Source organism: Crinia signifera, chromosome 6 (assembly GCF_055691185.1).
Source record: "Crinia signifera chromosome 6, ASM5569118v1, whole genome shotgun sequence".
NCBI classification, from domain to species: Eukaryota; Metazoa; Chordata; class Amphibia; order Anura; family Myobatrachidae; genus Crinia; species Crinia signifera.
Window position 1 is genome coordinate 283,785,693 of NC_139222.1, and position 22,016 is coordinate 283,807,708.

Sequence of the window (22,016 nt, forward strand, 5' to 3'; positions counted from 1 at the left end):
TGTCTAAAGCAGAACAGGATATCGCAGGCAGCATATGGCGTCACAGAACAGCGTATGATCATCAATAAACTCCTGTAACTATACTGCATTACATAACATGTAAAGCGCATTACATGGTATCATACCTCCCAACTGTTCAGCTTGCTGGGGCCGGCATTGTCCTGCGGCGGGGGGGGGGGGGGGGGGGAGAAGTTGGGAGTCCCCCACTGTCACCCTTGAATAGACGATGTGTGCATGCCAGCGCTTATGCCATACATGCCTCCCGTGTGCAGACTACACGCACTGTGTAACACCGGTCCTTACACTGTACGTCCCTCCCGTGTACAGAGACCACACGCACTGTGTAACACCGGCCCTTACACCATACGTCCCTCCCGTGTACAGAGACCACACGCACTGTGTAACACCGGCCCTTACACCATATGTGCCTCCCGTGTAGAGACCACACGCACTGTGTAACACCAGCCCTTACACCATATGTGCCTCCCGTGTACAGAGACCACACGCACTGTGTAACACCGGCCCTTACACCATATGTGCCTCCCGTGTAGAGACCACACGCACTGTGTAACACCAGCCCTTACACCATATGTGCCTCCCGTGTACAGAGACCACACGCACTGTGTAACACCGACCCTTGCACCATACGTGCCTCCCGTGTAGAGACCACACGCACTGTGTAACACCAGCCCTTACACCATATGTGCCTCCCGTGTACAGAGACCACACGCACTGTGTAACACCGGCCCTTACACCATATGTGCCTCCCGTGTAGAGACCACACGCACTGTGTAACACCAGCCCTTACACCATATGTGCCTCCTGTGTACAGAGACTACACGCACTGTGTAACACCGGCCCTTACACCATATGTGCCTCCCGTGTATAAACCACACGCACTGTGTAACACTGGCCCTTACACCATATGTGCCTCCCGTGTTTAAACCACACGCACTGTGTAACACCGGCCCTTACACCATATGTGCCTCCCGTGTACAGAGACTACACGCACTGTGTAACACCGGCCCTTACACCATATGTGCCTCCCGTGTATAAACCACACGCACTGTGTAACACCGGCCCTTACACCATATGTGCCTCCCGTGTACAGAGACTACACGCACTGTGTAACACCGGCCCTTATACCATATGTGCCTCCCGTGTCCCCCACTGTCACCCTTGAATAGACGATGTGTGCATGCCAGCGCTTATGCCATACATGCCTCCCGTGTGCAGACTACACGCACTGTGTAACACCGGTCCTTACACTGTACGTCCCTCCCGTGTACAGAGACCACACGCACTGTGTAACACCGGCCCTTACACCATACGTCCCTCCCGTGTACAGAGACCACATGCACTGTGTAACACCGGCCCTTACACCATATGTGCCTCCCGTGTAGAGACCACACGCACTGTGTAACACCAGCCCTTACACCATATGTGCCTCCCGTGTACAGAGACCACACGCACTGTGTAACACCGGCCCTTACACCATATGTGCCTCCCGTGTAGAGACCACACGCACTGTGTAACACCAGCCCTTACACCATATGTGCCTCCTGTGTACAGAGACTACACGCACTGTGTAACACCGGCCCTTACACCATATGTGCCTCCCGTGTATAAACCACACGCACTGTGTAACACTGGCCCTTACACCATATGTGCCTCCCGTGTTTAAACCACACGCACTGTGTAACACCGGCCCTTACACCATATGTGCCTCCCGTGTACAGAGACTACACGCACTGTGTAACACCGGCCCTTACACCATATGTGCCTCCCGTGTATAAACCACACGCACTGTGTAACACCGGCCCTTACACCATATGTGCCTCCCGTGTACAGAGACTACACGCACTGTGTAACACCGGCCCTTATACCATATGTGCCTCCCATGTACAGAGACCACACGCACTGTGTAACACCGACCCTTGCACCATACGTGCCTCCCATGTACAGAGACCACACGCACTGTGTAACACCAGCCCTTACGCCGTACGTGCCTCCCATGTACAGAGATTACACGCACTGTGTAACACCGGCCCTCACGCCGTATGTGCCTCCCGTGTGCAGAGACCACACGCACTGTGTAACACCGGCCCTTACGCTGTACATGCCTCCCATGTACAGACACCACACACACTGTGTAACACCGGCCCTTACGCCGTACGTGCCTCCCGTGTACAGAGACCACACGCACTGTGTAACACTGGCCCTTACGCCGTGAGTGCCTCCCGTGTACAGAGACCACACGCACTGTGTAACACCGGCCCTTACGCCGTACGTGCCTCCCGTGTACAGAGACCACACGCACCATGTAACACCGCCCCTTACGCCGTACGTGCCTCCCATGTGCAGAGACCACACGCACTGTGTAACACCGGCCCTTACGCTGTACGTGCCTCCCATGTACAGAGACCACACGCACTGTGTAACAACGGCCATTACACCATATGTGCCTCCCGTGTAGAGACCACACGCACTGTGTAACACCGGCCCTTACGCTGTACGTGCCTCCCGTGTACAGAGACTACACGCACTGTGTAACACCGGCCCTTACTCCATACGTGCCTCCCATGTGCAGAGACTACACGCACTGTGTAACACCGGCCCTTACGCTGTACGTGCCTCCCGTGTAGAGACCACACGCACTGTGTAACACCGGCCTTTACGCCGTACGTGCCTCCCATGTGCAGAGACTACACGCACTGTGTAACACCGGCCCTTACGCTGTACGTGCCTCCCGTGTGCAGAGACCACACGCACTGTGTAACACCGGCCCTTACGCCGTATGTGCCTCCCGTGTAGAGACCACACGCACTGTGTAACATCGGCCCTTACGCCGTATGTGCCTCCCGTGTAGAGACCACACGCACTGTGTAACACCGGCCCTTACGCCGTACGTGCCTCCCGTGTACAGAGACTACACGCACTGTGTAACAACGGCCCTTACGCCATACGTGCCTCCCGTGTACAGAGACCACACGCACTGTGTAACACCGGCCCTTACGCCGTACGTGCCTCCCGTGTACAGAGACCACACGCACTGTGTAACACCAGACCTTACACCGTACGTGCCTCCCGTGTAGAGACCACACGCACTGTGTAACACCGGCCCTTACGCCGTACGTGCCTCCCGTGTACAGAGACCACACGCACTGTGTAACACCAGACCTTACACCGTACGTGCCTCCCGTGTAGAGACCACACGCACTGTGTAACAACGGCCCTTACACCGTACGTCCCTCCCGTGTAGAGACCACACACACTGTGTAACACTGGCCCTTACGCCGTACGTGCCTCCCGTGTACAGAGACCACACGCACTGTGTAACACCGGCCATTACACCATATGTGCCTCCCGTGTAGAGACCACACGCACTGTGTAACACCGGCCCTTACGCCGTACGTGCCTTCCGTGTACAGAGACTACACGCACTGTGTAACACCGGCCCTTACACCGTACGTCCCTTCCGTGTACAGAGACCACACGTCCCTCCCGTGTACAGAGAGGATTGGATGCAGGACGTGTGTGCGGGTGGGAGGCAGGGAGAGGGTTAAGTGAGCCGGCAGCATCCGGAGTGTCACAGAATGGGATTGTACGTCAGTAGGTTTCTATGACTCAGGGACTGTCTCCTGGGGGCAAGTGCGGACTGAGTGCTCGCTTTCCATAATCAATAGCAAGTGATTGGAGATATGCTGTGAGAGATCACAGGATGCAGAGACAGACAGAGACAGAGAGTGGAGGATGCAGAGACAGACAGAGTGGAGGATGCTGAGAGCACAGGATGCAGAGACATACAGAGAGTGGAGGATGCAGAGAGAGAGAGTGCAGAATGCAATGTGGGAGAGCGTACAGGATGCAATGTAAGAGAGAGCACACTGGATGCAGAGAGAGATAGAGAACGCAGGATGAAAGGAGAGAAAGCACATAGTAGGTCAGAGAGACTAGAGCGCACAGGATGCAGGGAGAGTGCAGGATGCATGTGAGAGAGAGCACACAGGATGAAATGAGAGAAAGCACACAGTAGTGCAAAGAGAGCACACAGGATGCAACCAGAGAGATAAAGGGCACAGGATGCGGAGAGAGAGCAGGATACAGAGAGAGGGTACACGGTATACAGAGAGAGGGTGGTACACGGTATACAGAGAGAGCACACATAGGATACAGAGAGAGCACACACAGGATACAGAGAGAGGGTACACAGGATACAGAGAGAGCACACACAGGATACAGGCCCTTATTCTGGTTGGTGCGGTCGAGCCGCATATGCGGCTCCGACCGCACCAGACGAATCCCCGCCCACCCTACGGTTCGCCACGGCTGTCCGTACACGGACGGCTGGCGAACCGCATAAAAATGGTGGAGGCTACGCCTCCACCATGGTGGGAGCTGCCCCCTGCATTCGATGGTCGTCGACCATCGAAGGCAGGTCCGCACGCCGCGGCAGCTCCCGCAAGCTGAGACCACACGGACAATCGTCCGTGTGGTAGCTTGTATGGGGGCTGAAAGCTGACATCCGGCGACGTCAGCTTTCCGCCCCCATGAGTTGCGTCATGGCCTCATTACCATGCGTACGCCCCGCGTTTGCATGGGAACGCCCATGAAACGCGGGGCGTACACATAGGGAAATGAGGGCATGATGCCTCTCACGCCCCTATACGCCCCCTTTGCGGCGGACGAAATCCGTCTGCGGCGAAGGGGGCTGCACATGCGCAGATTGACCTCTGCGCATGTGCAGAGTAAAAACATCGGCGGTACGGCCGCACGCGGGCCGTACCGATCCGATCAGAATAAGGGCCACAGAGAGAGGGTACACGGTATACAGAGAGAGGGTGGTACACGGTATACAGAGAGAGCACACACAGGATACAGATAGAGGGTACACGGTATACAGAGAGAGCACACACAGGATACAGAGAGAGCACACACAGGATGCAGAGAGAGCACACACAGGATGCAGAGAGAGGGTACACAGGATACAGAGAGAGGGTGGTACACGGTATACAAAGAGAGCACACACAGGATACAGAGAGAGCACACACAGGATACAGAGAGAGGGTACACAGGATACAGAGAGAGCACACACAGGATGCAGAGAGAGCACACACAGGATGCAGAGAGAGCACACACAGGATGCAGAGAGAGAGGGAGAGAGCACATATGGTGAAAAGAGAGCACATGATGCAGAGAGAATGCACAGGATGCAATGAGAGAGTGAACATGATTCAGAGAGAGTGCGGCCCTCTGATCGAGGCTGAATCGGGCCCTCTGTTACTGTCACTTTGTTTGTGACTCATACTCAGTCCTGTAGCCTCTAACCCACAGAGCTTACAGTCACCTTGTTCCTCTGTATGGCGCTACAGAGCCCTGGTGGCGCCTAATAAATTAGAAGCTGCCAATGATAATGGCAAGTGTCCCATCCCACGCTGCTGGCAACACAATCAGACCAGGACTTGTCAGCAATTCAATAACACAATTACCAGCTGTGTATGTACAGGCAGTGTACACGGGGCTCCGCGGGAGAGTATCACCTCATGTGTATACATCACAGGCCGGCAGTGTACATGGGGCTCCGCGGGAGAGTATCACCTCATGTGTATACATCACAGGCCGGCAGTGTACACGGGGCTCCGCGGGAGCTATTACACAGCGTATCACCTCATGTGTATACATCACAGTCCGGCAGTGTACACAGGGCTCTGCGGGAGCTATTACACAGCGTATCACCTCATGTGTATACATCACAGGCCGGCAGTGTACACAGGGCTCCGTGGAAGCTATTACACAGAGTATCACCTCATGGGTATACCTCACAGGCCGGCAGTGTACACGGGGCTCCGCGGGAGCTATTACACAGAGTATCACCTCATGTGTATACATCACAGGCCGACGGTGTACACGGGGCCCCGCGTGAGCTATTACACAGAGTATCACCTCATGTGTGTACATCACAGGCCGGCAGTGTACACGGGGCCCCGCTGGAGCTATTACACAGCGTATCACCTCATGTGTATACATCACAGGCCGGCAGTGTACACGGGGCTCCGCGTGAGCTATTACACAGAGTATCACCTCATGTGTATACATCACAGGCCGGCAGTGTACACGGGGCTCCGCGGGAGCTATTACACAGCGTATCACCTCATGTGTATACATCACAGGCCGGCAGTGTACACAGGGCTCCGTGGAAGCTATTACACAGAGTACCACCTCATGGGTATACCTCACAGGCCGGCAGTGTACACGGGGCTCCGCGGGAGCTATTACACAGAGTATCACCTCATGTGTATACATCACAGGCCGACAGTGTACACGGGGCCCCGCGTGAGCTATTACACAGAGTATCACCTCATGTGTATACATCACAGGCCGGCAGTGTACACGGGGCTCCGCGTGAGCTATTACACAGAGTATCACCTCATGTGTATACATCACAGGCCGGCAGTGTACACGGGGCTCCGCAGGAGCTATTACACATGTATCACCTCATGTGTATACATCACAGGCTGGCAGTGTACACGGGGCTCCGCGGGAGCTATTACACAGAGTATCACCTCATGTGTATACATCACAGGCCGGCAGTGTACACGGGGCCCCGCGGGAGCTATTACACAGAGTATCACCTGATGTGTATACATCACAGGCCGGCAGTGTACACGGGGCTCCGCGGGAGCTATTACACACGTATCATCACCTCATGTGTATACATCACAGGCCAGCAGTGTACACGGGGCCCCGCGGGAGCTATTACACAGAGTATCACCTCATGTGTATACATCACAGGCCGGCAGTGTACACGGGGCTCCGCGGGAGAGTATCACCTCATGTGTATACATCACAGGCTGGCAGTGTACACGGGGCTCCGCGTGAGCTATTACACAGAGTATCACCTCATGTGTATACATCACAGGCCGGCAATGTACACGGGGCTCCGCGGGAGAGTATCACCTCATGTGTATACATCACAGGCCGGCAGTGTACACGGGCTCCGCGGGAGCTATTACACAGAGTATCACCTCATGTGTATACATCACAGGCCGACAGTGTACATGGGGCTCCGCGGGAGCTATTACACAGCGTATCACCTCATGTGTATACATCACAGGCTGGCAGTGTACACGGGGCCCCGCGTGAGCTATTACACAGAGTATCACCTCATGTGTATACATCACAGGCCGGCAGTGTACACGGGGCACCGCGGGAGCTATTACACAGAGTATCACCTCATGTGTATACATCACAGGCCGGCAGTGTACACGGGGCTCCGCGGGAGCTATTACACACGTATCACCTCATGTGTATACATCACAGGCCAGCAGTGTACACGGGGCCCCGCGGGAGCTATTACACAGAGTATCACCTCATGTGTATACATCACAGGCTGGCAGTGTACACGGGGCTCCGCGTGAGCTATTACACAGAGTATCACCTCATGTGTATACATCACAGGCCGGCAATGTACACGGGGCTCCGCGGGAGAGTATCACCTCATGTGTATACATCACAGGCCGGCAGTGTACACGGGCTCCGCGGGAGCTATTACACAGAGTATCACCTCATGTGTATACATAACAGGCCGACAGTGTACATGGGGCTCCGCGGGAGCTATTACACAGCGTATCACCTAATGTGTATATATCACAGGCTGGCAGTGTACACAGGGCCCCGCGTGAGCTATTACACAGAGTATCACCTCATGTGTATACATCACAGGCCGGCAGTGTACACGGGGCCCCGCGGGAGCTATTACACAGAGTATCACCTCATGTGTATACATCACAGGCCGGCAGTGTACACGGGGCCCCGCGGGAGCTATTACACAGAGTATCACCTCATGTGTATACATCACAGGCCGGCAGTGTTACCGGGGCTCCGCGGGAGCTATTGCACAGAATATCCCTTCATGTGTATACATCACAGGCCGGCAGTGTACACGGGGCTCCGCGGGAGAGTATCACCTCATGTGTATACATCACAGGCCGGCAGTGTACACGGGGCTCAGCGGGAGAGTATCACCTCATGTGTATACATCACAGGCCGGCAGTGTACACGGGGCTCCGCGGGAGAGTATCACCTCATGTGTATACATCACAGGCCGGCAGTGTACACGGGGCTCCGCGGGAGAGTATCACCTCATGTGTATACATCACAGGCCGGCAGTGTACACGGGGCCCCGCGGGAGCTATTACACAGCGTATCACCTCATGTGTATACATCACAGGCCGGCAGTGTACACGGGGCCCCGTGGGAGCTATTACACAGCGTATCACTTCATGTGTATACATCACAGGCCTGCAGTGTACTCGGGGCTCCGCGTACATCACAGGCCGGCAGTGTACACGGGGCCCCGTGGGAGCTATTACACAGTGTATCACCTCATGTGTATACATCACAGGCCGGCAGTGTACACAGGGCCCCGCGGGAGCTATTACACAGCGTATCACCTCATGTGTATACATCACAGGCCGGCAGTGTACACGGGGCCCCGTGGGAGCTATTACACAGCGTATCACTTCATGTGTATACATCACAGGCTGGCAGTGTACACGGGGCTCCGCGTACATCACAGGCTTTTATAAATAAACTCAGAGCTTGAAAGCTGGGACGCTGGTTGTCAGCAGTGACTATTGCATAGTACAGGAACCTGCAGCTGTAGTGTAGTCAGTAACAGTGGGAGAATACATAAAATAACGGCATGTTCCTGACTCACTGCCCCAACATTCCTGGCATGCAAGTCCAGCTTAGTGTATGGACATACTGGGCAGCTGCCTAGGGTCCCATGACTCTAGGGTCCTCCGAACAGGGGCGGGTGGGGGTCACCCAATTAGAGGGGCCAGGCAGCATTCGCTACCTGCCTCCCATCCTATAGCCAGATAGTGAGCGGCTGTCAGCATACTGATTGGTGGATAGTTGGAGCTGTTCACCAATCAGAATACAGCATTCTCTATCTGCCTTCCAGGCTGCAGCCAGACAGTGAATTGCTGTCAGCATGCTGATTGGTGGATGGTCTGAGCTATACCCCAATCAGAGTGCTGACAGCTAGTCACTGTATGTAAGGAGGTGAAGAGACCTGTGAATGGGTGGGTAAGTCCCCCAGAGCATTTCTTTGTCCAAGTCCTACAATGCTGTCAAGATGGCCCTGCTGGGGCAGAGCACGAGCTCCGGGCGCCAAAAGTTCACAGTTCACAGTTTGTGTCCTGACTCCTGCGCTGCCCGGCCATGGCTCACATTATCAGCTGTGTGAGCCATGGCCGGGGGCGCAGGAGTGTAATATAAAGCAGGTCTGTCCGCCGCTATTTTCAAGTCTCCCGCTGGACTGTGAGCCAGTAGGTACCCGCGGTCCAGCAGCCAAGCAGGAGCAGCATTGGTGGCTGCTGGACCGCGAGCTCCTATTGGCCCACTCCACCGGGAGACTTGAAAATAGCGGCGGACAGACCTGCTTTGACATTTTGACTATACAGCCGGGCAGGGTACCGCTCTCTCTGCCCGACTGTTGGAGCGGCCACGGCAGCATTTCACCCTCCCATCTGGTGCGCCAGGAGCAGATATCCTCCATCGCCCCAAAACAAGGCGGCTGAGGATGTCGCTGACAACGCACGGGATATTTACATTTTGCCACACCGAAACTTTGGAATCTGCAAAATCATTTAAAATGTTGCCCAGTGTGTACCCAGCTTTATACGTTGGAGTTGCACCAATTGGTGAATTGTGGGCGAGCACGTGCCAATATTTAAAGGGAATGATTTTGGCGCGTCGCCTCCTCGCGTAAGCGGTGATGTGTGCGTCATCTTTCTACATCTCCATTGTGTTTTAGGTGTCCGTGCGGACAGATTTACCAGCGCAGAGATGCTGATAATCGTCACAGGCGCTGACACACACACATTGCGCAACATAATGACAGCAATTTCTGCCTCTCGCCGTCACAGGCTGAGGCCGCAGCCGTCTGCTGCGGAGATTTTCCATTCACTGGTGGCTCAGAAATAACTGATTCAGCCGAGATGTCACTTAGCTGCACGTGGTGTCACATCTCACACGGAGACATCAATTGTGCAAATACACATCCTGGAGGAAGCGGCCCCTGTTGTACACATAGGTTATGTGGCTGCCAAAGTTACAGGCGAGATGCTAAACAAATGGGGTACACAAAGGGGAGTAGAGTGTCAGACGCTGAGAGCAGGAGACGCTGGGCTTAGTTCTGGGTTATAATACACAAATAGTAATTATATATACTGAGAGAGAGAGAGATGGGGAGTGAGAGAAAAGAAAGGGGAGAGAGAAGATATAGCGAAATTGAGAGTGGAGAGAGAGAGGGAGAGAGAGAGAGAGAGAGAGAGAGAGAGAGAGAGGGGGGAGATAAAGAGGGGGAGAGAGAGGGGGAGGGAGAGAGAGGTGAAAGAGAGATAGGGTGGAGAGAGAGACAGAGAGAAAGAGGGGAGAGGGAGAGAAAGAGAGGTGGAGAGAGGGTTGTGTGTTGTCAGTAAGGTGGGGATGTGCTGCTGTCAGTGAGGCAGTGATGTGCTGCTGTCAGTGAGGTGGGGATGTGCTGCTGTCAGTGAGGTAGTGATGTGCTGCTGTCAGTGAGGCAGTGATGTGCTGCTGTCAGTGAGGTGGGGATGTGCTGCTGTCAGTGAGGCAGTGATGTCCTGTTGGCAGTGAGGCGGGGATGTGCTGCTGTCAGTGAGGTAGTGATGTGCTGCTGTCAGTGAGGTGGAGATGTGCCACTGTCAGTGAGGTGGGGATGTGCTGCTGTCAGTGAGGCGGGGATGTGCTACTGTCAGTGAGGCAGTGATGTGCTGCTGTCCGTGAGGTGGGGATGTGCTGCTGTCAGTGAGGTCGGGATGTGCTGCTGTCCATGAGGCAGGGATGTGCTGCTGTCAGTGAGGCGGGGATGTGTTGCTATCAGTGAGGTGGGGATGTGCTGCTGTCAGTGAGGTGGGGATTTGCTTCTGTCAGGGAGGAGGAGATGTGCTGCTGTCCGTGAGGCAGGGATGTGCTGCTGTCCGTGAGGCGGGGATGTGCTGCTGTCAGTGAGGCGGGGATGTTCTGCTGTCAGTGAGGTGGGGATGTGCTGCTGTCAGTGAGGTGGGGATGTGCTGCCACCAGTGAGGTGGGGATGTACCGCTGTTAGTAAGGTGGAGATGTGCCACTGTCAGTGAGGCGGGGATGTGCTGCTGTCAGTGAGGCAGGGATGTGCTGCTGTCAGTGAGGTCGGGATGTGCTGCTGTCCATGAGGCAGGGATGTGCTGCTGTCAGTGAGGCGGGGATGTGTTGCTATCAGTGAGGTGGGGATCTGCTGCTGTCAGTGAGGTGGGGATGTACCGCTGTTAGTAAGGTGGAGATGTGCCACTGTCAGTGAGGCGGGGATGTGCTGCTGTCAGTGAGGCAGGGATGTGCAGCTGTCAGTGAGGCAGGGATGTGATGCTGTCAGTGTGGAGGGGATGTGCTGCTGTCAGTGAGGTGAAGATGTGCTCTGTTTGTAAGATGGGGATGTGCTGCTATCAGTGAGGGAGGGATGTGTTGCTGTCAGTGAGGCGGGGATGTGCTGCTGTCAGTGAGGCGGGGATGCGTTGCTGTCATTGAGGTGGGGATGCATTGCTGTCAGTGAGGTGGGGATATGTTAATGTCAGTGAGGCAGTGATGTGCTGCTGTCAGTGAGGTGGGGATGTACTCTGTTAGTGAAGTGGGGATGTGCTGCAGTCAGTGAGGCAGGATGTGCTGCTGTCAGTGAGGTAGTGATGTGCTGCAGTCAGTGAGGCGGTGATGTGCTGCTGTCAGTGAGGCGGTAAGTGAGGGAGGGATGTGTTGCTGTCAGTGAGGGAGGGATGTGTTGCTGTCAGTGAGGCGGTGATGTGCTGCTGTCAGTGAGGCAGTGATGTGCTGCTGTCAGTGAGGGAGGGATGTGTTGCTGTCAGTGAGGCAGGGATGCGTTGCTGTTAATGAGGTGGGGATATGTTACTGTCAGTGAGGCAGTGATGCGCTGCTGTCAGTGAGGTGGGGATGTACTCTGTTAGTGATGTGGGGATGTGCTGCAGTCAGTGAGGCAGGATGTGTTGCTGTCAGTGAGGCAGGATGTGTTGCTGTCAGTGAGGCGGTGATGTGCTGCTGTCAGTGAGGCGGTGATGTGCTGCTGTCAGTGAGGGAGGGATGTGTTGCTGTCAGTGAGGCAGGGATGCGTTGCTGTTAGTGAGGTGGGGATGTGCTGCAATCAGTGAGGCAGGATGTGCTGCTGTCAGTGAGGCGGTGATGTGCTGCTGTCAGTGAGGAGGTGATGTGCTGCTGTCAGTGAGGCGGTGATGTGCTGCTGTCAATGAGGGAGGGCTGTGTTGCTGTAAATGAGGTGGGGATGTGCTGCTGTCAGTGAGGCGGTGATGTGCTGCTGTCAGTGAGGCAGGATGTGCTGCTGTCAGTGAGGAGGTGATGTGCTGCTGCCAGTGAGGGAGGGATGTGTTGCTGTCAGTGAGGTGGGGATGTGCTGCTGTCAGTGAGGCAGTGATGTGCTGCTGTCAGTGAGTAGTGTCTCTGTCAGGGTGATTAAACATTTTTATAGATCTCTTTTTTATTGTACTTTCAAAACATACGACCCCCATAGGCCATCACTACAGAGGTAAAGCTCAATAGTAAATACAATTAATTTGGGGATTTTCTGATGACAAGTGCGGCTTGTCTGTGACACATGTTCTGGGTGACCCAGGTCGCAGACATGAATGTGAAAGTAGAAGAGGAAGACTGGAAACCACTTCGGTCAGCTGACCACAAACCAGACTCAGGAACCGGTCTGAGCCAAGAACCTCCGACTCGGGCAGACACACATAATAATAAGTACAGAGGCAGAATGCGACCTACGCCAGCCTGCGTAATGCGCCACTCTGTATATGCCGGACGCATATGTACCGGCACAGGTGACAGGTGTGTGCGCAATTCTGACAAGCCAACCTGAACCTTGACAGGCCAACTATAGTGAGGAGGAGTTTATGCCGGGGCATAGCTATGGGGGTGCTAGTGGTGCTGCCCCCCCCAGGATTCAGGGTTTCTGTGGGTCATTGGGTCGACCACTAAAAGTTGACACGTCTTAGGTTGACACATGAAATAGGTCGACATGGCTAATGTCGACACATGTGGAAAGCCGACACAAGCATTAGGTTGACAATGGCAAGGTTGACAGTCAACAGGTCAACATGAGTTTTTCACATTTTTGGGGGTCTCAAATGTCTGTCACTGTAAAAGGCACGCGCAAACACTGACCATCTGGGATGGGGACGAATTTGGCCCCTGTGTTAGGCGCTGCGGTAGCCTTTGGCGCCACATAAATAAAGCATAATAATAATAGTGATAGTAACGATAATAATAAAGGTATATATATATATGTATACACATATGTATATATCTGCTATAAATGCCACTATACACACTCAGTAAGCGATCCCCATACGTCCTGTACTCCACACTGCCCGCTGCGGAATGTTATGTTGTGTGAGGGTCATGTGACACAATAGTATGTATGATGACAATGGGGGATCAGCCTGTGCACACACCCAGCACACGGAGCGCCCCCCCACGTCCTGTACGCCACACTGCCCGCTGCGGAATGTTATGCAGTGTGAGGGTCATGTGACACAATAGTATGAATGATGACAATGGGGGATCAGCCTGTGCACACACCTAGCACACGGAGCACCCCCCCACGTCCTGTACTCCGCACTGCCCGCTGCGGAATGTTATGTTGTGTGAGGGTCATGTGACACAATAGTATGAATGATGACAATGGGGGATCAGCCTGTGCACACACCCAGCACACGGAGCGCCCCCCCACGTCCTGTACTCCGCACTGCCCGCTGCGGAATGTTATGTTGTGTGAGGGTCATGTGACACAATAGTATGAATGATGACAATGGGGAATCAGTCTGTGCACACACCCAGCACACGGAGCGCCCCCCCACGTCCTGTACTCCGCACTGCCCGCTGCGGAATGTTATGTTGTGTGAGGGTCATGTGACACAATAGTATGAATGATGACAATGGGGGATCAGCCTGTACACACACCTAGCACACGGAGCGCACCCCCCCCCCCCCCACGTCCTGTACTCCGCACTGCCCGCTGCGGAATGTTATGTTGTGTGAGGGTCATGTGACACAATAGTATGAATGATGACAATGGGGGATCAGCCTGTACACACACCTAGCACACGGAGCGCACCCCCCCCCCCCCACGTCCTGTACTCCGCACTGCCCGCTGCGGAATGTTATGTTGTGTGAGGGTCATGTGACACAATAGTATGAATGATGACAATGGGGGATCAGCCTGTGCACACACCCAGCACACGGAGCGCCCCCCCACGTCCTGTACTCCGCACTGCCCGCTGCGGAATGTTATGTTGTGTGAGGGTCATGTGACACAATAGTATGAATGATGACAATGGGGGATCAGCCTGTGCACACACCCAGCACACGGAGCGCCCCCCCACGTCCTGTACTCCGCACTGCCCGCTGCGGAATGTTATGTTGTGTGAGGGTCATGTGACACAATAGTATGAATGATGACAATGGGGGATCAGCCTGTACACACACCTAGCACACGGAGCGCACCCCCCCCCCCCCCACGTCCTGTACTCCGCACTGCCCGCTGCGGAATGTTATGTTGTGTGAGGGTCATGTGACACAATAGTATGAATGATGACAATGGGGGATCAGCCTGTACACACACCTAGCACACGGAGCGCACCCCCCCCCCCCCCCCCCACGTCCTGTACTCCGCACTGCCCGCTGCGGAATGTTATGTTGTGTGAGGGTCATGTGACACAACAGTATGAATGCTGACAATGGGGGATCAGCCTGTGCACACACCTAGCACACGGAGCCCCCCCCCCCCCCCCACGTCCTGTACTCCGCACTGCCCGCTGCGGAATGTTATGCAGTGTGATGGTCATGTGACACAATAGTATGAATGATGACTATGGGGGATCAGCCTGTGCACACACCTAGCACACGGAGCGCACCCCCCCCCCCCCACGTCCTGTACTCCGCACTGCCCGCTGCGGAATGTTATGTTGTGTGAGGGTCATGTGACACAATAGTATGAATGATGACAATGGGGGATCAGCCTGTGCACACACCTAGCACACGGAGCACCCCCCCCCACGTCCTGTACTCCGCACTGCCCACTGCAGAATGTTATGCAGTGTGAGGGTCATGTGACACAATAGTATGAATGATGACAATGGGGGATCAGCCTGTGCACACACCTAGCACACGGAGCCCCCCCCACGTCCTGTACTCCGCACTGCCCGCTGCGGAATGTTATGCAGTGTGAGGGTCATGTGACACAATAGTATGAATGATGACAATGGGGGATCAGCCTGTGCACACACCTAGCACACGGAGCGCCCCCCCACGTCCTGTACTCCGCACTGCCCGCTGCGGAATGTTATGTTGTGTGAGGGTCATGTGACACAATAGTATGAATGATGACAATGGGGGATCAGCCTGTGCACACACCTAGCACACGGAGCCCCCCCCCCCCCCCCACGTCCTGTACTCCGCACTGCCCGCTGCGGAATGTTATGCAGTGTGAGGGTCATGTGACACAATAGTATGAATGATGACAATGGGGGATCAGCCTGTGCACACACCTAGCACACGGAGCGCCCCCCCCCCACGTCCTGTACTCCGCACTGCCTGCTGCGGAATGTTATGCAGTGTGAGGGTCATGTGACACAATAGTATGAATGCTGGCAATGGGTGATCAGCCTGTGCACACACCTAGCACACGGAGCCCCCGGGCCTGTGAGGATCTCAGGCATTTCCCTAACGCTTCGTTAGTCGGTGATTTAATTACAGTCAGCATGCTGAGACATCTGCCTACAGCCAGCATATGTGCCGCTCAGCCGATACAATGGGTGATTTCCTGCCTGGGGTGCAAATTGGCACATGCTGTCCTATGGCTCTTCCTGCAGGAAACGTCAGCAACTGGCGCAACCACACAGACTCTCCAGGCCTCACCCACCTCTCACAGCTCTGACAATTAACCCCTCAGTGCAGGGAAAAGCCCTGACATTCCCCAGGTCACATGTCCTCAGTACCCCTCACCATCCGTGCAGTGTAACGTCCCCCCTTGAATGATCTTGGTGTGGTTGGGGGTTTGGATAAGCTGACAATGTCCAGGTCAACTTGGAACAGGTCATTGTGAATTTTTCACTGTTATTTGGCCGTAAATGTCCGCACCTGAGTTTGTGGCCCTCCAATTAATGAACCATGTCCCTCATATGTGCTTTTGAGGAAGGAAATCACACAAATATTGCAACCAATTTAATAAAAATACATTTAGGTAAGTACATTAAAATGAACAATTATAAAATAAATCTGTACAATACATGATACACATCATTTCAGCTTTGATTAGCGTGTATAAGGTGCAAGCCTAAATCAACTCCCCTTTAAATGAATGGGGACGGTGTGGGAGAAGCACCCCACTAGTCCTTCTTTACGTGGATCCTGTTCCTATTGGACTCCAAATGGGCAAATGTTTTTTTGGGGGGGACAGTTAGTGAACTCACATATCCGGGATAGCTGCCACTGCTACGTGCTGTAATCTAAGTGGTCCCCGTGAGATCGATGCACTGTCCTTAGTTGTGATACTTGTAGAGCCCCAGTTTGTAACAATGTCCACTTTTTGTGTCCTGGTCCAGGTGTCCGTGTGAAGGATTATCTCTATTCCACAACCACACTGGGGAGAAGAAGGTGGGGGTTGCTGTTGCCTGACGCGTTTCGGTGGGGGACACCCAGCTTTTTCAAAGGTGACCTCTCTTTGGAAGCCTCTCGGTATTTATACCTTAGGCCAATGTGCAATTAGGAGGCCATATTGAAAACCACCTTCTTTTGAAAACTATTTTCAGGGAGATTATAGTTGGTATTATAATTTTGCCCAACGCCCTGTTAAAGGGTGGCGTGTCATGCTCCAGCCAAAAGGCGCGTCTCTTTCCATATATGGACCAGAGTCAGATTACTTGGGGGCCCAGGGTGTCAGTGCCTCCTGTCTTAGGGGGCCCTTTGACCGCAGTGATATGTATTGTCTTCTAACTCAGCATATTATATGTGATGCCAATGCACTAACTTCCAAATGCAATTTTACAGTGCCCCAGTTCATATTACACCACACTATAGGGCCTCCATTTCATTTCCAGTTCATATTGTGCCACATTACACTCAAGTGCCTTCTGTTCACACAGTGCCACATTGCAGTGTGCCTCCTTACTCTTACTACACTCCTCTCAATGAAAATGTAATGTCACACAATTCAGACTGGGCAATGGATCAGACCCAACTTTGAGAAACCGGTCTGCAACTTTATATCCTGTACACAGGCCCCCAGAGCCTCTGGGCCCCATAAATACCTCGCCCTTTATAGTTATGACAATGGCTAAAGTAATTTTATGTATATTATATTTCAGTGACTATTCATCTGTAATAAACAGTGTGCCACCCAGCAGGTTGCTGGGCAGGATGGCACGCATCCAACTGTTATGCCATCCTGGTGCAATTCTGTTATGACACTCTCCGCATTGGTGTCCCTGCTGTACCCGTGATGCCTCGCGGAACAGGATACAGAACACAGCTGGGGGCAGTTACAGCTGCCGAGTTCCCCACGGTTATATGGTATAAATAAACGTTGGCTTTACCCGCTCTCCGAAGCAGCCCAGGTTATGTGCCTGCAAATATAAATGAGGATAAAAATAAAAGTATTGCCATAACAGCATGTTGGAGATCCTCCGATACGTTATTTTGTCCATTTATTTGATACATCTTCTTTACATCAAACCTGTCTTTACTCCTCAGTATCTTAAATATTTTATATATGATTAATTTGCCTCAGCCACACGCCCTGTTAGTCAGCGCCAGTCACCCACCTCGCTGATAATGTGTAATGCCTTTGTCACCAGCTGGTGGGTGCAGGTTAACTCTTCCCGTGCCTCCTAAAACATCAATACTCTGATACATTATTAATCTTTACACAGCAAAGTACTGAATGGGCCTAATTCAGACAGGGTGGTCTTTTGCTAATCGTTGCAAAAATAGGCAGGCTGTGGGGGGGGGGGGGGGGGGACAGCGGCACCCAGCAAAGGGCCAAGGCTTACCCGTATACTGGGTCCCATCATGCTATATGCCCACAAAAGTTTGCGGGCACATCGCTAAAGTATTATTACTTGTGTATTATATGGGTGCCCGATTTTTTCATCTCATGCCACTACTACACTATTTAAAATCCACTCCATGCGTAGTTGGATAGTGGGGGTATGAAATCACCCATCGGGTCTTTACAATGAAAAATCGCATGAATTGTATGCCACTATACTGCATGCAATGAAAAAAATCGGGCGCCCAGATATTACACAAGTACCGTATTATTTATTTATAGTTTCCTATATAGCACACACATATTCCGCAGTGCTTTACAGAGAATATTTGAACATTCACATCAGTCTCTGCCCCAGTGGAGCTTACAATCTATATTCCCTACCACATGTACACGCACACACAGACATTCTAGGGTTAATTTGTTGGGAGCCAATTAACCTACCAGTATATTTTTGGATTGTGGGAGGAAAACAGGAGTACCCATAGGAAACCCACGCAAGCACGGGGAGAATATACAAACTCCGCACAGTTAGGGCCATGGTGGGAATCAAACCCATGACCTCAATGCTGTGAGGCAGTAATGCTAACCATTACACCATCCATACTGCCCCAGTACTGAGTACATTACCAGCTGCCCCTTGGCTGCGCAGCCTAGCTGTGAAGCCAGACGCAGGCCAACCATGTTTGCGGCTTGGTGTTACATCACCTTCCCCCATAGCGGTCCTGACACACCTGCATTATCTGTATCGCTCCCACAAAACACTCGTTCGCCATCCGTTAACAATTAATCGTCATCGCCATTGCCACTTAAACTGTGGTCGCAGGGAGACTGCAGATTGAGCACTCACGCACACTGGCATATGTGCACATGCGCAGAACTCGGGAAATCGACCGTTGCGATTTTCGGAGATCACAGCGGATCTCTGAATGAAGGCCTATTATTTATTTATTTGTAAACAGTTTCTTATATAGTGCAAACATATTCCGCAGACTTCTGGAGGATCCCTCTGCTGATTACTTTTTATGATCTGTAGGCCATTAGCTACAATGGAAAATACGCCATCAGATGGCATTAGCTGCGGCAGGCCGTATCTTTAATGCTCTGCATTCTGCAGCATAGTAAGCAGGGCCGTTTCTAGACAATTTATCTCCCAGGGCAAAGAAATACCCCCCCCCCCCCCAGAAATAGGGGGCGTGGTTTATTTGTAAAGGGGTGTGGCTTAATATAAGGGCGTGGTCTAGCAGGAAAACAATTACCTTACATCTCGCCTTTGCAACCTGCATGTCCAGACATTGGTTACCGCAGGAATTGTCATTGTCCTCCCACACTTAAGTTGGCGGGCTGAAGGCCACATAGTGACATAAAAATATAAAGGCCCACACAGTTACCTAGTACACCTCACAGATCAAGGCCAAACAATGACAGGCTACTTGAATCATTATACGCTATTTATCCGTGATGCCAATTACACATGACGCCGCACACGGTGATGACAAAGACACATTACGTCGCACACTGTGATGACAATTACATATTACGCCGCACACCATGATGACAATTACACATTATGTTGCACACCTTGATGACAATTACACATTATGTCCCACACCATGGTGCCCATAAGACTCCACACTGTGATGCCCATTACACCCCACACTGTGATGGCAATTACACAATACTCCCCACACCGTAATGCCTATTACACATTATGCCACACGCGCCGCTGCTGTACAACTGATGCCATTTACACACATATGCCCCCACAGTGCCACACATATGCCTTCACAGTGCCACACATATGCCTTCACAGTGCCACACATATGCCCCTACAGTGCCACATATATGCCCCCACAGTGCCAAACATATGCCCCCACAGTGCCACACATATGCCTTCACAGTGCCACACATATGCCTTCACAGTGCCACACATATGCCCCTACAGTGCCACATATATGCCCCCACAGTGCCACATATATGCCCCCACAGTGCCAAACATATGCCCCCACAGTGCCACACATATGCCCCCACAGTGCCAGACATGCCCCCCCCCCAGTGCCACACATATGCCCCCACAGTGACACACATATGCCCCCACAGTGCTAGAAGCAGCACAACTCACTGTGGCCCTGGGTCTCCCCCTCCAGTCCCCCCGACGCTGCCATCGCTGGTGTTGCTGGTGTTGGTGCTGCTGCTTTCCTGGGAAGGGGAGCACATCGCGCGTCTCTCCTTCCCCTTCACTGTGTACCTGAGCCGTCAGCCATTCATACCTCACGGGCTGGCTCCTGATTGGCAGCCGGCCCGCGAGATCCTCTGATTGGCTGACAGCCCAGTGAGCGAGGGGAAGGAGAGATGCGCCATGTGCTCCCCTGGGAAATCAGCTGGCAGCTGGGGAGAGGGGGAGAAAGGGAGGCGGCGGTGTTGGGGGGAGCTGCCGGGCGGCTGTTAACAGAGGCGGACAAGCTGTGCGGCGCCCCGGGCTGCTGCATGGCTTGTCCGCCTCTAGGCACGGCCCTGATAGTAAGTCCGACAGCATACGTAGGTGTGGCCAGGTATGTGAGGGGAAGTCATGTGAGGTCAGCTCCGCCCCCGATCAGTCTGATTCTATCACAGCCGCAGAGTAAGTCCTGGGCTACGCACACACTGCACACACTGGGGAATCATTACATGGTGAGCGGCTGTTATCTGGGAGTGTCAGGGATAATACAGGCATGGCCAGGTGTATGAGGGGAAGTCATGTGATGTCAGCTCCGCCCCCGATCAGCCTGATTCTATCACAGCCGCTGAGTAAGTCCTGGGCTACGCACACACTGCACACACTGGGGAATCATTACATGGTGAGCGGCTGTTATCTGGGAGTGTCAGGTAATATGCAGGCGTGGCCAGGTGTATGAGGGGAAGTCATGTGACGTCAGCTCCGCCCCTGATCAGCCTGATTCTATCACAGCCGCTGAGCAAGTCCTGGGCTACGCACACACTGCACACACTGGGGAATCATTACATGGTGAGCGGCTGTTATCTGGGAGTGTCAGGTAATATGCAGGCGTGGCCAGGTGTATGAGGGGAAGTCATGTGACGTCAGCTCCGCCCCTGATCAGCCTGATTCTATCACAGCCGCTGAGTAAGTCCTGGGCTACGCACACACTGCACACACTGGGGAATCATTACATGGTGAGCGGCTGGGAGTGTCAGGGATAATACAGGCGTGGCCAGGTGTATGAGGGGAAGTCATGTGACGTCAGCTCCACCCCCAATCAGCCTGATTCTATCACAGCCGCTGAGCAAGTCCTGGGCTACGCACACACTGGGGAATAATTACATGGTGAGCGGCTGTTATCTGGGGGTGTCAGGGATAATGCAGGTGTGGCCAGGTGTGTGAGGGGAAGTCATGTGATGTCAGCTCCGCCCCCGATCAGCTGCAGAGTAAGTCCTGGGCTGCGCACAGACTGCACACACTGGGGAATCATTTGATGGTCAGCGGCTTGTGAATAGATTTGCAGCTAATCGCAGTCCTGGAATGTGTTTAGATTCCATGCTTAGCAATGTGCAAAGCGGGCGTCTCAGTGTATAGAAAACTAGCAGCGGCAAGTATAAGACACAGACGAGACTGCGGCAAAAGGCTTAGCCGCACCTATGTCCGACTCAAATCAAAGATGATTACATGTGATTCACATAGTAGTATAATGAGACACACATGTACAGAATGGCTATTCCTTTTGCATACCTCCCAACTGTCCCGCTTAACGCGGGAGCGTCCCGGGGCGTGGCCCCATTTTTGTAGGCCATGCCCCATTTTTGCGCACCTATCCCGAACCATCTAAACAGAATGTTGGGAGGTATGCTTTGTGGCATACCATCAGTCGCAACGCCAAATATTTTC

The 22,016-nt window shown here is 53.3% G+C and overlaps 1 long non-coding RNA gene across 1 annotated transcript in view; it reads left to right on the forward strand.

Moving 5' to 3' along the window:
• Positions 1-17,753, forward strand: part of LOC146007312 (uncharacterized) — a 96,438-nt gene extending 78,685 nt beyond the window's left edge. Inside the window, exons 2-3 of the long non-coding RNA XR_014444328.1 lie at positions 16,692-16,799; positions 17,454-17,753. This is a non-coding gene — a long non-coding RNA (uncharacterized LOC146007312). The remainder of the gene's footprint in view (positions 1-16,691; positions 16,800-17,453) is intronic.
• The last annotated feature ends 4,263 nt before the right edge of the window (positions 17,754-22,016 follow it).